Below are 18,951 nucleotides of genomic sequence, written 5' to 3' on the forward strand. Positions count from 1 at the left end.
ATCCAGCATGCCAGAGCGAATTGCAGAGGTTATGAAGAACAAGGGTCAACACTGTAAATATTGACTCATTATTATTATTATTATTTTTTTTGCCAATAAAAGCCTTTAAAATGTATGATATGCTTAGCATTGTTTTTCAGTATACCATAGAAACATGTGGAAAAATAATCTACAAATACTGAAGCAACAAACTTTGCAAAACACAATTTATGTCACTGCCAAAACTTTTGGCCATGACTGTAGTCCCAGACTAAAATGCATGTCTGGGCTGTGTTAACTGAAACAAACTGGCACTGACTGATCTTTAAATATGTCAGTGCCATTGTTTTGTCTCAAGATGCACACAAGTAATGTTATTTTCTAAGGCACGTTTATAAAAGATACTTAAATGTCCTAACTGAACTATGGCCTAATTCTGGCTTAACCTAAGCCCTGTCTGTGTAACCAGGCCTTGGTGTCCTATGCGAAATAAAGGATACGAAAAGAAACGAAACAAAACAAAGTCAAATAAAATATATGCTATTATACTGGACTATGTGACTATGCTTAACGTAAATAGTGTCTTTGTAGTCAAGTCAAGATTTATTTTTATAAGCACATTTAAAAACACATGCATCAGTAACTGAAAACGTTTGCTGTTACATCCACATCACTAGGTGTCAGTAGTCCAAGTTGACTGCTACATCAGAATAAATATCACCCACTTTTAAATAAGCTAAGAAAAACTAGATGAAATTTACAATTTCATTTTGGGGAGAAGAGCATGTTAATATAGCTCCTCTTTTTGTGTTCCACAGAAAAAAAAAAAAACAGTTTGGAGATTGGGTAGATTATTATGAGTTTCTGATATGCTTGAATAAAATAAGCAATTATGTCCTTAGTATATATCTTCTGTTTAGTCTACTCTTGGCACAGTTTATTGTGACTGACTCACAGCACCAAGTGGGACTGAGTATTGCTATCAGAAGGGCCTTTTGGCTCTTTTTTATGATGATATCACTTGGCTACATCATCTCTGAGGCGCTGTTTGTGCTAGCGATGAGTGCTATGCGAAGAGTAAGATATCACCTCACGATCATCTGAGACGCTGTTAGCTGCTGAGGCTGTCGTTCAGGTTATCACTCCCACTTACCCCATAAAAGACCAAAGTTTCCTTCTCTCGCTTTTATATATATATATATATATATATACAGTGCACAGCATAAATGAGTACACCCCCTTTGAATAAATATAAAAGATGTATTTTCTTAATGATCACTAATATAAATCATGGAAAGATGGCAAAATTGAGCATTAAGATTGAGTGAAATACATGTCCACTGAAGGATTTTCACCTTAGGAGAATGAATATATTCATTGCCATGCTGAAAAAATGCCCAATAATGCAGGGAATGAGTGGAGGGTAGCATCTTCTATTTCAAGTTCATCACTTGATTCAAGTTAGGGTTAGGGTTATCAAGTGATTCACACATCATTCAAGTATCACACAGTAGTGTGTAAATTCATGCCAGCATTGATAAAGCACAACTCCCTCACACCTTCAGCACTCATACATCCCTATAGAAGAGCTTTACTACCACTGAATGTATATATATATATATATATATACTGTCAGGAATTGATGAGAACTGTCCGTCAAAGAAGTATTTGTGAGTTACAGACATTCAATGTGAACTTGAATTTTTGATGGTGAAATGGGAAATGGTTAGCTTGCTTAGATGCTAATTTGTTGATACTGTCTGTTCTTATGCATGTATTCAAATATGTACTTTTTTCCCCAATGCTTTTCAAATCTGTAAAACAATTCTATATTGTGATTGATTTAGTCATAGTGTTGTGAAAAACTAAATTACCTTATATATCAAATACAGCCCCACATGGCCTATGTTGAGTTGAACTAGAAATTGTGACAAACTCAGTAATGTGACATTGATTGTGTTGTTGATGTTTTGCCCAAACCGTTAAACCGACGTCATCAGAGAAAGAACAGCATTCCAGAGGGGAAGCAAATTATTTGATTTTGACTAAAGATTATGCAGACAAACATATTTTTGACTTTAAGCACACTTGCACTTATCAGAAAGTTGAGGCGAGAAAGGCATTGTGGGAACTGATCTTTATGGAACTGTCACCTGCCAAGGTCTTGTTCTTTCAGACCTTTAGCTAAGTTTTAGTCAGACTGTGCATGCAAAGAGCTCAGACAGATTGATGGAAAGAGAGCCACAAGAGAGACAGAGAGGAGTAGAGCTGACTGAAAATCCTCTCACAAACACCGCACCGGGTCATTAATCATTGTCTGTTAGGCCACGACCTCAAAAAACCTGTATACTTTACATAGAACTAGAAGCTAACAGCATAAGTCTGTCAGGATTCAGAGGGACAACCGTCCTCTGCTGTCCTGTCCTTCTCAAGTTTGTTCTGCTACTAAGAGGATCAGGAAGTATGCAATTCTACCAACTTTCAACATTCTAGATTCTAGTTTTTTGAGCCAATCACCTCAGCTGTAAATGCCATGTGACTAATCATTCTAGAGCTGCAGGATGATGTCATGACAATGCTGATTGGCTGATGACAAACACAAAAATGCACAAAAACTTCACTAGCATCTATCCTCAGCTTTCAAAGGCCACATATATACTTTGCATAAACTATCATTTTCTACTTGCTAGAGAGCATGTGATTGGCCAAAAGAAGAGTCATCAATGTTTCTGTCAATTTTTAGGACCATGCAGCATATAGATGACCTCAAAGTGTACTTCAAATAGAAGAGATTTTTATTTATTTATTTTTTCCTAGAAACTAACAGTCCATATCAGGATTAGAAAAACAGGGTTAAGGTTAGTGTTATGCGAGATATATTTTCTTGTCTTTCTCAAATTCATCGTTCTGGGGGGTAAGAAAATACATAATTTGAATTCTACTATTTTTGCTTTCAAGAACACTACAAAAAATGCTGTCATTGGAAAAACATCAGGTATAACATACACAAATATTTGCATATTAAATATTTGAAATATTAGCGTGCCCCAGTAGAATATTATGGGTAAATTGTTGCCTGACAGTGGAAATTTCCAGTGAAAACCAAATTCTTTTGATCTAATCATGGTTTGCCAAAAGTTTTGCAATTGTTCACAATTCAGTTTGATTAGTTTGGACAATTTACTGACATACTGAATAGTTTGCAGTGGTTTCTCACATTGAAATATTAACGGGACACTTCATAAGACAGAAAAAGACAAAACGAGTGGTAATTAAGGTGGATATTTACCTGCATTCTATTATAGGAAACAAGATTTGCAAATGTTTCTATTGTTTGTTAGCAATGAAGCAGCACTTTATTGCACGTGTAGCTTCTGAACGACACTTTACTGTTGGTAATGCAATTTATATCCATATTTCCATGATGGAGAAAGATGTTTTTGCCCTCCGGATGGTGCAGTTACACCATCTACCAGCAGGGGCTAACTGATGATCCTAAACCAGCTAAAACCTTGGGCACTTTTCAATCGGAAGGTTGCATTCTAGTGAGGATGCATCATTCCTAGTCCAGTCCTTCTGAGGCTTCAAGGCTAGAGTACATCTCAGCATTAAACACTAGAATGAGAAGGTTTAGTAAGTGCACATGTTTCCGCCCTCGCGATCACGGCATGAAAATACTATTAAAATTTAGGGCTGCCCACGAATAAAGATTGTTCTGGTCGACTAGTAGTCGTTCATTTTAAGCATGATGAGCAATGATGATAAATGTGTCAGGGAAAAAGAGTAAGATTAAACTGCATTAACATTTTAATAATCTATTGATAAACTAGTGTTTTCTGTGAATTCTGCGACACTGACTCGTCTTTTCCACAGTAGTAGATGCGCCTGTATGCATGTTTATATATATTTTTCATGTCTGTAAGGCAAGTATACATGGAGTTTCACGCTCAAGTTCACAGAGGTCGAGACGGCAGAAAGCGCATCCTGTTTGCTTTCATTATTTTACAAAAGTGCAATGTGTTGTTGTTATAATGAGTGCACACAAATAAACGTAGAGGCTTTACAGATTCGAAAGATGTATTACTCTTATCTGTATGATGACCAAAATGACGGAGTATTTTAAGAGCAAGTGACTGCACCGGCGCCTCCATCTGTCATGCTGTGAGTGCGCTACTGTTCAGACACTTGAATAGCGCACATTTTTCTAGGTTAACATTAGATTGAGTGGCCATGTAAAGTTGCTACTACTTACATATTTCAGATGATAAGCCATTTGAGATCGATGAATGATAGGCAAGCGTTTGAATGTACTGTATTACCACAAATTCCAGCCGTTTACGATCTGTCCGTCACGGACTGCGTGACCACATCACTTCCTGTGGATTTTTTTTTCTGCGACTAATACAATTTTGGTCGACCACGCCTCTTCTCGTCGACTAAAGGTTAGTCGACTATTAGGGGGCAGCCCTATTAATATTATAATTTGAAGGATTCTTTATAATAAAAATATTGATATTTATTGACTCTCTATTATACCATACATGTAATGAAAAACATCTGGTCTTTCAGTGGTTTGCATTATGCACAACAAAACAAAAGAAAACATAATGGCTTTATCTCCAAAATCAAATTTTTTTTGTCTTTTGCATAACAATGAAATTTGACGAGCTACCGTTTAATTTGCAGCTAATTGTTTTTCATGAATTTGAGTGTGTGCAAAGGATTGTGGGCGATCGAAGGATGTGAAGGATACACATGATGCCTCTTTCAAGAAAAGCCAAATTAAAAATGTGAAATTAATTCTGCTTAATAAAGATTTTTCAAATTGAGATGTCCTTCGACGGAGCTTGATGACATGGCATCCTTCCGATTGAGAGGCACCTCTTGACTATGAGCTCTGATTTGCTACTTGCTATTGCTAATAGCTGGCAAATGATAAGAGGAGAAGAGGAACATTGTCATGTGAGAGAGCAATTTATTGGACAATAATTTAGTGCAGGATGACTCATCAGTAGCTTTGTCAACATTTAGGAGTGCACTAGCATTTATGGCGCTTTTCCACTGCGTGGTACGACTCGGCTCGGCACGGCTCAGTACGGTAAGGCACGGTTCGGCTCGGCACGGTTTGCGTTTCCACTGCAGTTCGGTACCGCTTTAGAGTGGGCGGGATTATTCACATGTCGTTATAGTTGCGCCGCCCCAACCGAGGTGGTACTAAAAAAAGTACCAGGTACTGTACCCAGTGGAAAACCCCCAAAAAGTGAACCGTACCAAGCCGTACCGTGCCGTACCATGCAGTGGAAAAGCGCCATTAGATGGCCTCAAATACAGTGTACTTCAAATAGAAGAGGACTATTCATGAAACTAAAAGCATATGTCTTTTAGTATTCTTCAGAAGGACAACCATCCTCTGTCCTTCCCAATTTGTCCAAGGTTACCAAGTGGTGACCCGTCTCCTCATCTTGGGTCACATCTCCAGTGAGATACCCCCCAACTCTCCCCCTGCCCCCACCCCCCCTCATCATCGTCTCCCCCTCCTTTTAGAGTGACGAATTAATCAGGCTGGAATCGTGACCGGACTAAATAGGTGGTGCATGTTAATAAGATCGCAGTGGCTTAGAGCATTTGTGGTAAATTGTACGCTTTTACAGCTCTGAATCATGAGCGGGCATGTTTTGTTTGGCTCCAGTGCTTCTGTCAGAGCGCAAACATGCAGACAAAATCACTTTAGACTTTACTGTTGCCAAGTAAAATCTACAAAGCGTGAGAACCCAAGAGAGCAGCCAATGTCATAAATATTCTTGGGGTGAAGATGAACAAGTGCACTCGATTGGTGAACTTTTGCACCTTTGGTTAGAGCTTCAGGTCAGTCGTTCTCACTCTTAAGTGTGCTACGATAGAAGTCCAGATCCTGTAGTGACACACCGTGTCTACGCAGATGCTACTGTTATAGCGCAGTGTCGTGTCACATAGCAACAGCTGCAAGTTGTCTATATTGGACGCAACAAAGCAACCATGCAAGTCCATTTGTCCTTCATGTTAGAAGTAGGGCAGGTGCTTGAAGTATGTCAGAAATAGAACGAGGCATCAGTCACGTCACTTTTTAGGCGATATCACACGAGCAGAGAAAGCAACATCACACCAGAGCTGTTTTTTGTCCCGAATAACACATCTGCAAATGTGATTGTATACAACAGTTCAGTACATAAGAAGTTAATGTTGTGTTGTATTTTAAACACAATATTGTCTGTTTTTGCTCAATTTTGCCAACGAAAATGTTACCTATAAAGCCACAGCAGAGCTGTTGTGCGTCTCTGAGCAACACAGTGGTGATTCGTTTCTGAATGAATCCGCATTTTGAACAAATCCAGTGAACCAATGATTCAATGGCTCATTCATAAGGAGAGCCATTTACGTCATTCCTAAATGAATCAGCCATTTGAACGAATCGAATGAATGAATGAATGAATGAATGAATGACTCACTTACTTACTCATTATACATTTACCGCCACCTACTGGCAGTTTTAGTTTCTTATTTACAGTGTTAGTAACTGTTAGTAACCAAGCTGTTTTGGTTAACAATGACATTCACATGAGAACAACAACAAAAAAAAAATACTGAGATATTTCTCAGATGATCTTCTTTTATGCTCCATAGTTTATGTTAGGCTGTTGTAGCCTAAACATTTATGTGTTATACATTTTTGAATCAAATAAATATTTCTTTCTGCTTTTTGTAATGTCTACTTGATATTTTTCTAATTTTACTCAATAATGGCTTTAAATGATCTTTTGGGGGTATTTTAACAGCCAAATTTAATTTGCGATAAATTAGATTAATTAATTGCCACATCATGTAATTAATTAGATTAAAAATTTTAGTCGATTGACAGCACCTACTTTAAATTAATAAATTATTATTAATATACTAAAATGATCAAACTGTATTGTAAATAAAAAAAAAAATCAAGATGGAAACCACAATAACATTTCTTTTTCCCTCCTCAATAACTGAGGAACTGAAGAACATACAATTTTTGGAATCACAAAATGAATCACAGTTATCATCTTTCTCCATTAACGGCCATTGAAAAATAGAAGTGTATTTTGACAAAATAAATATTTAATTTTGCTTCAGTAGTATTTTGTCAGTGATCTTTTTCGAGGGCTCTCAAAAATGTCAAATGGACTATTTGACTGAAAAATAGAGAGAGAAAGGAGTGGGAGGGAAATTAGAGAATGGAAATAACAGTGCATAGCACGGGTCAGACATGATGCTGCGTCCCTGTGGAAGTTTTTATTTTGCTATAGGGTTTAGACTAGTGTATATGCATTGTGATAATTTAATGATCTAGGGTTGTTTTTATGTTACAGTTGAGTGACCCAAAGATGTACTACCCGAACTTCCTCTAACATTAAGCGATGCGCACAACTGCTGTGACCAAATAACACTATTATTAATGACCAGTGGGGCTCTGTGCGTCGTAACCGGTTACTGCAGGACACGTATTATTAAAAAAAACACACATAAAATCCCTTTGGAATACCCATGCTAATCTATCTTTCATAACTTTAATAAATGTAATGTATCTTTTAAAAGGGGAGAGGGAAAATTAAAGAAGTGCATTTGAAAATCTGCCCAGCAACCCACAAGGGAGAAACAACGTTGAGTCAATACTGTGACATTTTCCTTGCAAAGGGTAAAGACTGTCAGTAATTGGAGGTGAATTGACTGGGGTCTGACTCTGCAAAATGGTCTTCATGGGCCACCTTTTAGAGTGAACACACACACACACACACACACACACACACACACACACATTCCCAATCCATTTGGGCGATACTGTAAATTCTCACCCACAAAATGCATCTGGTCTCAAGCCTTTCCGTGGCATCCATCTCATTAATGCTCTCTCTGATGGCGAACAAAACAACCTGGTCAAGCTGAGTTCTCGAGAGGTGCCGCTCTCTCCAAAGCAAAGTCACAGAGCCAAAGCCCCGCGTGAACTCTCTCAAAGAGCCACAACCGCATCCATATGGGAGGGGAAATCTGTGGCAGGAGCATGCAGGGATCACCTGCCATTCAAACCAAGGGCCAGATGGACCCCTCTGTGTATGATACTTTAAAAACCATCACGCTTTTAGATGTACTGTTGATTCTGATACACAAACACTGATAGATATATATTTGATGAAAAAACAGATACAAAGGATTACAAAGGGCAGATTCGATGACCAGCTGCGGTCCCAGGCCTCTACGACTCAACCTCACACACTGGCGGAAGTATTATACTCTAAGGCCAGAATAAAACAGCTTTACCTGGGGTATTAACTCAAACAGGGAGGTCTAATGCCACGGGATCAAGCGTTCCGCGTCATTGAGAGGAATGAGGGGAGTCCCACAGGATCATAAACTCTGTCCTGATCTTGTTACGCAGTCAGAGACTACATCTTCTCTCTTACTAAGCCTTTCTGTGCCTGAGTGGGACAGACTTGCAGATAAAGCCTGGCGTATCATCTGCTGCTTATAGGAAGCTCTTCATCCGAGTTTTTCTGTGCATGAAGTTGAGGAGCTAAACAGAAGAAGTCCTTGAAGATGGGAGAGAAAAAAAGTGTTTCCAGGCATTGCTTTGACAAGCTATTCATGATTCAGGGTCAGTGACAAATACATTCTGTACAAACACATTCAAAATTTAAGCATACAGTGTTCTAAATACTCCTCTTGATATTTTAAATATTTGATGTTTTAAAATATTTTTATGGGAGCATTTATATATATATATGTGTGTATGTGTGTGTGTGTGTGTAAGAGAGAGAGAGAAGAGAGAGAGAGAGAGTAAAATACTTGGAAAAAAAGGGGAATAATTTTTATTACTTTAAAGGTTTTAACAAAACTGATTCACTGCTTATTAATATTTAAAATATTTGATTCAGGTTGTTAGATTAGTTCACGATTAACAATATTATATATTGCAACTCACTAAAAACATGTATTATTATGAATGATTAATTACTGATATTTGTAGGAAAAATAAGAAACACATTAGAAATGCTTTTTTTTTTGTTTGTTTTTTTTAAATGATTAAATATGTGGACAATGCACTATTTGAGGTGTTGGGAAAATATTATTTTTTAAAATATTAATATTTTCTTATGTCATCAAAGGTAAGCTTTTGCCTTTAAAATGGTATAAAAGTTTTTATATGAAACAAACAAAGGCTACATACATGTAAATACTTGCAATATTTGCAATCTGTTGAAGTTCCCCTGTCAAATATTTTAATTAAATTTTTTTTTTTTTAGCAATATATTACTTTTTTTATAATGAACAACAGCACTTTTTAGTTGCTATAGTTACCTCCGGCAAATATGACTTCTGTTTGCAACTGTTTAATTAGCAACAGATGAAAACCTACATTTATCACTACTGAAACACTTGAAATATGCACATATACTGTATACACAAGCGCCTATTTTTATGAAGAAAAAAACAACAACAAACATTCAAACTTCCTTCGGGATAGTACAAAACTTAATCAGATGTGTCAGATCCTCCACAAACTCCTCCATAAATCGCACCATTCAAAGCAAACATTTTCCTGCAATTATCATCCCATTCAGTTTGTAGGCTGAAGCAAATTATTAGCAAGATTCCATGTGGTGGTGGAGGCTTCACCAAAGTTAGCACTGCGGACTGGGTGGTTAGTATTGAAAATGTACATGGCGCAGCTTTAGCAGGCACTTCACATAGCCTCTCTGTCACCTCTCGTTATTAGCCGCCCACTCTCCGTCTGCGTGACCGGCTAGCATGGACTCATGGAGTGGCAGCTGTGGGGGCTGCTACATGATGGCTAATAACGCCACTCGTTAAAAGGGCTTTATGAAAAACCCAGCTAACTAACGCTCTCTCTTACTCGTTCTCATTGTTCTTAGCAGAAAAGTGGCCACAACTTTCCCTCACCTGCGTCTTCTCACCCAAACACCTCAACACCGTCTCCCTTTTCCGTCATAACAGCTTTCTGGGTTAGGTGAATCAATATGATGGCAATGGCACCATTTTTGTGTCACTTTACCCAAGCTCCCTTGAATAGAGTGCTATTGTCCGATAGTTCCGCCGTGTGGATGGTGAGAAGGGGATTTGATGGTGGGTTCCCATAGCGGAACAAACTGAATTCTGTTATATTTAGCAAGCAGGACGGGTCTATGACGAGAGGAGAGAGGAGGGAGGGGATTGTCCAGTGGAACATCTTAAATGAATGACGATCAGATAGCGTAACACTATTCTGCTTCATATAATGCAAGGCCCCACAGAATGGGATAGTGAGGCAGGTGGATCTTTGAAAATGGATGACAACACTGGCGGGCTGTTTGAGGCGTACAACAAATAAATCAACCATTAAGTCATCTCACAATTTAAATCCCCTCAAGCTGCTAATAGCCTCTCCATTTTAAATGGAGGGATTAATTTCAGCTCCGAGGGGTTCGTTTTTGTGAGTGTGCATATTGAAGCGTTTTGTTTAGGCTCAGGAGTGAGCATTCACATTTGTGGTTGAAGATATTTGTTTAAGAGATTCCATGGCACTTAATCATATTATATATTATAATCATAAATGAATTGAGACTACAGGATGGTTTCATCCAGGAAAAATGATCTAAAATACCAAATATTTTATTTACATTTGTGCGACAGAAAATAAACACATTTACTCAAAAATATATTTAAAAAACAAACAAACAATCAAAAAAAAAAAAACTTACATGAAAACAAACAAAACAAACAAACAAACAAACAAAAACTACTAGAGCTTTTGTGACCTCATAGTAGGTAAAACAAGGAAAGAGACTGACTTTGATTTTGCCTGTTTTTATGAATATTGGACACTTAAAACAAACAAACAAACAAACAAACAAAAAACCTCAGGTATATTTTTAAATTAATCTCTCTATAGTGGCAACAATTCCTTTTTAAAAAAGTACAATATTTCTGTTTTTCTTAAATGCAACTGATATATCTTGTCTGAGGACAGGGGTAAAGATATAATATAAGAATAGAACAGAACAGAATAGAATAGTTATATGATATTATATTACAATAATTAATATTGTATATAATATATAATAATTTATACAACAACAACAAAAACAAACAAACAACAACAACAACAATAATAATGATTTTTTTTTTTTTTTTACACATTTATTTTTTGTGTATTTGTGTAAGGATCACTCTAGTGATTAATTTCAAAGTGTAAACGCTGCTGTTTTCATAATTAATGTCAGGTAGAATAACTATCTCAAGACACATTGAATGGTTATATTTCCAAAAAGACAAGATAACAGCAACCAAACAAATGATCATTTTGCAAAAGATGGTTTGAATATAATGTATAATTAAAAAATAGAGATAAATCTGCAGCTAGCTCATAAAACCAATGCTGATTACTGCATAATAAATCATTATAATTAAGCACATGCTTCTCCATGGGCCAAAAGACCCAATATAAAATTAGTCCCAATCAACACTGCAGACACTTGTGGAACATGTTATACTGAATGAGTTCTCCAAAAATGAACATCTGCAACTAGCAAGCAAATGATGTCCGATAAGAAGGGAAGTTTTCTGGCAAGCGTTTTGCTGTGTGCCACAGGGCAGGGTTAGCATTAATAATTCGGAGGATGTGCCAGCACAAAAGAAAACACAGGCATTAATAAGTTCATTTCCACATAGTGGACGATCAGATTAATGAGGAAACCACTGCCTCCAAAGGACGAACCGAGGACCCAATCTCCAAAGTTTCAGAGATGATATTACTGTGAACTCTTTTTGTTAATTCTATACAAAGTCAATATGAATATGAAATCATTAAACAACAAATTCTTCATCTCATTTGCTTCCATTTTAATTTCTCATAAGGAATTCTGGGAGAATCATCTGTGACAAAATTAAAGCTTATGAAACATACAGTAAATGCGCTATGAAACTTTTATTTTTCACTCTATTATTTGCTCTCATTAATCATTTTTTTGTACAACCACCTGCTAATCTGTGTATATCTGCACACATACTGTCAACACTTCACAAGTCTTATGTGTGAGCGTGAGGCAGCAAAAATAACATACACAGTGACATGCAACGCATAACATAAAGCAGCCGACTCTAAAACCTCCTCACATTTGCCTTGGGGTCCATAGATTTCTATTAGTATGTTTCTGAAAGTTGCAACCTTGTAATTCTCAGTCTGCTAATAGGTCTTAAAAGCTGAGGCCATATGAAATCACACGCACATACACATACTACACTGTCACTTAAGTTTAAAACCACAGTATATTCATTAATGCTTTTGGCAGACACATTTATTCAAAGTGATTTGCACTGCATACAAGATGCCATTTTATGAGCTCATAACTAGGTATTTAAACATAAAATGTGGTTCTAGTGTGCATATATTTGCATAGACACTAAAAGTTAACATTATTAATGCATTGACAGCATTTAAAATGTAATTCAACAAAGTGTCACTTTAGACAATGTCTAAGAAATTTAGGTTCATAGAATATTAATGGAATTTCTAGAATGAATAGAATGATTTTATTTTTTTATTTAATCAATGTGAATAATTCATATTTATACAGTACTAAGTAACTGAAATTAGTCAGATTAGTCTTATGAAATCGTAATAGTGGTGGGTTATAGGAAAAATGTCTATATAATAATAATAATAAAAATAATAATAAAGTCATATAATATAATAATGTAATATAATAATAATAATTATATATAATAATTTTATATACATATAATTTTTTATTTTATTTTATGAATTATTTTTATTTTTTACTGTGTGTAAACAAGTATATATATATATATATATATATATATACTGTATAAACATTTCTAAAACTGCTCAAACATAAATACTAAATTTGTTTTAGATGCTAAGATGTTTAGATATATCCATATAGCACATTTCATACCTCTAAACTACACAATAGCCATAAATCCCTTTATAATAGTTAAATAATTGTAAAATATTTGATTCTATAAGTAACAAAGATATATACTGTATGTGAATATAACTGTGCATATTCATGCATCTAAATGTACATAATTTAGAAATTCCTACTTATCAGTATAACTACTACTGAGATCAGGCTGATATTTGCACTATACTGGATAGTATTTCCTCTTTTGGATCATATAATGTAGTTATTATAGAAAACCTGAGACATATATGTGCATAAATGCAATGGGTTGTTATAGTAACATCATCAGTTTGGCTGAAATGACATCACTTTGACCGGCGTCTTCTGCGCATAAGATAGATATTGTACACAGTTATTTCCTGACGTTTGGTTCTGTCTGTCTAGCTTCAGGAGTTTATTAAACTTTTGACAACCTTTGATAAGAAGTAGCCTAGCGGGAGGATGGTTCTATATTCAATGTTGTTTTTGCTCTGAAAGATCCCTAAAAGCTTGTTGCAAGACTTTGGACCTGTCGAAGCTGTGTGTGGGGATGTGGCTTGTCGGGAAAAACTGGAAGTGACAGCTGGGTTTTAAGCGAGGTGTCTGGCCACTATCTTTCTGTGTCAAACGCGCTAGGTTTGGTCACTCTGGACGTCCCGGGGATCCCCCAGTGGACCCTGCATGGATGCAGCTGTGGGACCAAGAGTCCCTGTGTGATTAATCACCACTCGCTGTAACACAAAGATGCACACACATATAGAGCACACAAAACCACTCTCAGCCAAGGGGGCAACAAAGGGGACGTCCCTCGACACACGCAAACACTCGCGCCAGGCTTGCACGGATTCCTCGCACATCCGTTCTTACACAAAACAATCCAGGAGAGATGTAAGAAGGGATCACACAGTCTGATGTGGCTCAGAGTTACTGATCAAAGCACAATTTCAAGTCTAGAAAGTTATTTTGTTGCTTAATCGTGGGAATAGAGCAAACGCAACGGGAGGGAGTCGTTTCGGGTTGATACAACAGTGATTTCAATTTCACCACGCTCTCATCAGATTCTCTTTTTTTTCAAGAGCTCAATTTCCTGGCATGTTATGTGTGGGAGTAGTAAGGCATTGCTAGTCAGACAGAAGGTCTTTTAAAATGAGCCCTGCAAAAATGGAGGCAGTTCAAAAGACATTGTGGATACTTCCAAGTCTCCTGTCGATTCCAAGCCCTTTAGAGCTTTGCCGTTACTTAAGCCAGGCTGCTTAATGAGCTCGCGTTAGCTTAATTAAACCTTGCCCATCAAGATCCTTGTCAGTTTGCTTAGGTTCATTGGAGGGGATGTCAGCGTAATTGGGAAAATGGCCCCGAGTCCATTGCGGAGAAGTGTGTTGTTGACACCGTCCCCAGATCCTCCCTGCGAAGCTTTTATGATTTTCTTTCCCCTGTTTTAGCCTCCACTTCGAGTACATGGAATCTAATCGTCATAGCAACACAAACCGTCACTTTAACGTCCTTTAGCTGGCAATGCAAGTAGAAAGGTTGCATTTGGAGACAAAACACCCCGCTACCATGGTGACTGTGCACATGCTTACAAAGCGGTCGTGGCCCTGTGCATTTAGATGAGTGTGAAACTCAATGGCTGGAGCTTGAGGGTTATTCAGATCTTATTCTTAGAATGTTTCCGCAGTGGTCTAGCATTCTCTAGAGAATTAATACATATGGGTGCATTAAGCAACGTGGCTCACGGCTTCGCAACAAGTAGCCCACTGAGAGGATAACTATAGGCCTTTAATTGACAGCTTGGCGTTGCCTCATTATCCCTTTATTGGGTCATGTTAATGAGGTTAAAGAGAACCCGTAGCTCCTCATGGTAAGTGCAAAGGCAAGGCTGGTCTAAACCTGGGCCGGTATTTGCACATATATTTTTAATAAAGGACATTAAATGTGCAGTATGTAATAATGAAAGCAAGTGGTTGAAATGGGTACTGCAGTCTAAATTCTAAATATTGTTTCTCCCGCCCCCTCCTCCTCAGACTCAATACTCACGGGGGTCGCCAGATTGAGGACACGCTACATGAATGAGTGCAACTGACAGTGGAAGCTGACGAACCTTATAAAGTGATGAGTTGATTTATCCACATTTTAATATGCCTGTGGTCATAGAGCTTTTTAGATGCTCAGGTTTTTTAGGTCGGGTATAATCTGCGATTTCTGACCCAGTTTGTTTGCTCGCTTCCATGGCTGCAGTATGCTGTGTTTTCTGCAAACTGGAAACCCAGGCTGTCAAAATATTATTGGAATATTATTGGTTTAAATATTAAATATTATTATTATATTATTGGTAAGTGGGCGTAATCACACGGATCAAAACAAAAACAGACATTCATACACAGCATGCACATTTTCAAAGTGGAATAACTGACTGTAGCATTGTTTTTTTCGGAGAAGCAAGTATGTGAACTTAGTATGTTTCCTGAATATCTGCAAATGTGTTATGGTGCTTTTAATGCATGAATACAGTCAATTTTACATACAGCACCTTTAAGACTTATTTTGAATGTGTGCAACTTAGTGTTTTGTACAAACCAGTTAAGTGAATAACTCAATGACTCTCTTGCACAGAATAATGGCACAAAAGTCACTTGTTGCTACTTACTGGCATAATCTGTTGAAAGGGTCAGTGAATAAATCTGAATGATTTGACTGAATCCAATAGTCTAGACAAAACAAAAGTTGTGAATGGTCTTGTTCTGTATTGTGAAGTACAATTCGAGCAGTGTTGCCAAGTCCGTGGTTTTCCCGCAGAATTGGACTACTTTTATACTGCTACCACAGGGTGTTTTTTTAGTCCACAGGTTGAAGCGTGATTGGGCTAGTTTTGAGTACCAATTGTGCTGGTTTTGTTAAACAGGCCTGGCAACCCTGAATCTGAGTAACAGATTATCCAAAAAAAAAAAAAAAAAAGTTAAGGCGGGGACTTGGTGCTATTCGATTGTGTATGGAAAAATTGTTTGTGGATGAATCATTTACAATAAAATCTATAGCATGCATATACAAAATAGATGGGATCAGTTTTTATTTCATGCTGACTGGAATACATATTCAATTCAAAAGAATTGAGTCCCTCGGATGAATCGCATGCAGCATTTTATTTTATTTATTTTACATACATTAGCTTAATTTTACATAAAGGTTGTAATACAAGCATATATGCTACAGGAATAGGGATCTAACACTCAATTTATTCAAATAATAAAACAGAAACAGCTGTCTTTATCACTGAAGCAAATACAAAGACATATATATATCATAGTTTTGCTGTACACCCCCACTCAAGGGTTTTTGATTTAAGCTTTGCAGACTGACGAACAATAGCAGTTGGCATGTTATGCTAAGCAGACTCCCTTTACCAAATCTCTGAACCAACAGTAACTGAAGAGAACCAGAGAAACAAATTTGCATGGCAACACTGAAGCGAACAAATTGAGATCTGCTATAGAGGGATCGAGTGCTGCGGCTACACTTAGTCACAGCGCAGAATAATTAGTATTTAAGGTGTAAAGGACACTGGAGAATATTGCAGTGTGGATAATGAGTGTAGAACATATAAAGAGACAGGTTCTCCAACATCTGAGGTGGTGTGCTGAGAGGTGACACAGGTAGGTGGCAATGACAGAACAATTAACATGTTGTTGTAATGTGAATACAGAATGAATAATTACGAAGGAAATTGTCTACATACTCCACTATAAACAAGACAGCTGGAAAACATTCTTCCTCAGCTTGCAAATGAGCATTTTGTCCCATTTTTTGATTGTTTTGCTTGTATTTTTTTTTATGAGATCTGCTTTATAAATTTGAATCGATTTTAAATGGAATTTGAATTAAAGGAATAGTTCACCTAAAAACGAAAATTTGCTGAAAATGTATTCACCCTCAGGCCATCCAAGATGTAGATGAGTTTGTTTCTTCATTAGAACAGATTTGGAGAAATTTAGCAAATTAGCATTGTTATTCAAAATTAGTTTGCTATGAGGTGTGGCCAATAGTATTTAAAATCCAACTCATGAATTGAACTCATTTGTTCAATTCTGAATTTTACCCAACGCTGCTGCCAAGCAACTGCCCAGAACAGCCAAGCAACACTCTTGTCCCCTGCCATTGGTGCTACAGGTTGGCTGTTTTTACTTTTCTAAGCTATTGGCCTTACAATGTTTACCTTGAAGATGAAAACAACAGGTAAAAAAAATAACTAGGCTAATACTGAAAAGGGATCAGAGGGATCATTTCTCGGCATCAGAATGTCATAGCGACATATAGGTGGTCTCTTTTCACTCAGACCAACAAGCTGGTATTCAGTAACACCCAAGTACCTGCTTAGCGATGCATGAGCAAACAAAATAGCCTTGCACTAATCACATCTTCTATAGAAAATCACATGCATAGATTAAATGATAATAGGAGTGCCTTTGATTTTACCTTGTAACAAGTATTTCTGGAGCTCTGGGATCTTATTAACTGATCCATTATTCAGACTAAACTCACTATGGTTTCAATCCCTGCAGTACATTTCAGTAAAATTTCCAACTTAATCCAAACTAGCAGGTGCATGTGCACAAGGGTCTTCAACCTAAAACAAATTGCAACCAAAGCATGTCCCAGATCTGATTATCTGGTCCCAGACAGGCCGCAAGATCGACTATAAATACTTTTTCAATTTGGACGATTAGAAGGGGAATCACTCTGAAGAGCCTGAGAGCTTTTGGGCCACTGCAGGTAATCCCTTTTCCCGCTAAAAGCTAAACACCAGGAGGAGAGATCCATATCTATTCCCTAATGTCTGGAGGGAAGTCTTATCTGTGCAACTTCCAGCGTCACCAAAGAACGACTTGTTGCGTTAAGATCATGAGCGAGAAGAGTGGCGTGTCATCGTCAAAATGAAATTAAGGCTTGAACCATGCACTCTTTTTTTTTTTTTAAATCTGGACAATCAGAGATCCTTTGTATGCATCTGAAGGAGCTTCCCTTATTATCAGTGCATCATGTGACCTCATGGATTACGGGATTAAACTGAGAATCATTGGTGACCAATCATGATTTGTTCACAGATAAGTGAAAGCCCTTGTCACATATGAACTACACTGATAACGCCATCAGATAATTTCTCATTATGCTAGTGAAATTACTCAGAATTCAGCTACCTATTTTAAAACTGCACACAGCTTTGTCTTCATGTTCGCGACACAAAGGATATGACATGATTTCAGAAATGTCAGCGTGAAGAAATTGAAGATTACAAGAATAGCCACATAATTTGATGGTCCGGGGCTAACCCTCGCCGTGAACTGCATGTCAAGTAGCATCTGCGTAAAAATACCATCCAGGCCCATAAAATTTATGTTCCTCAGCACTTCCTCGGCTGTCATCTCTAGATAAATGGCCGTAAGCTGATCTCCTTCACCAAGTCGTTATTATTATTAATGATATTTTTTGGCAATGTCACTCTTAGTCTCTTCCTTTATGTGGACAAGGAAACAAATGAATTTCACAGCTGTGTGCTGTGCAGCCAACAAACAGGAGCTTTTTGAATGTTTTGCTAAACACCTGAGTGCCGTCCAGAATGGAGAAATCTTGTTGACTTTTAATCAGTGAGGCTCGTGACCCAATCCTCACTCTTGCTATATGCTGGTTATTTGTTTTTCTCACATAATGGCACAAAATATTGGATCTAGCAACAAACTGCATAAAGGAAAGGTTCAAATTCATATTCATATTCTCTCTTCTTTCTGTCAAATAAGTACTGTGGTTCCCTTTCAGTCGGTCACTCTCGACGTCACGTCGGATGACCAGGACCGAGAGGTCAGTGGTACCAAATGCTCGACAAAAGAGCAAATTCTTCTATCTCTGGGTCCCCTGAGGGGACGGGGGGTTGTGGACGATCCAGAGCCGTATCACACTCACCCTCCTCTCTCGCCAGTGAGCAGCAGTGGGCGGATCGGGAGGACGAACCAACGGA

This window comes from Sinocyclocheilus rhinocerous, unplaced genomic scaffold (assembly GCF_001515625.1).
Source record: "Sinocyclocheilus rhinocerous isolate Xijiao unplaced genomic scaffold, SAMN03320098_v1.1 scaffold688, whole genome shotgun sequence".
NCBI classification, from domain to species: domain Eukaryota; kingdom Metazoa; phylum Chordata; class Actinopteri; order Cypriniformes; family Cyprinidae; genus Sinocyclocheilus; species Sinocyclocheilus rhinocerous.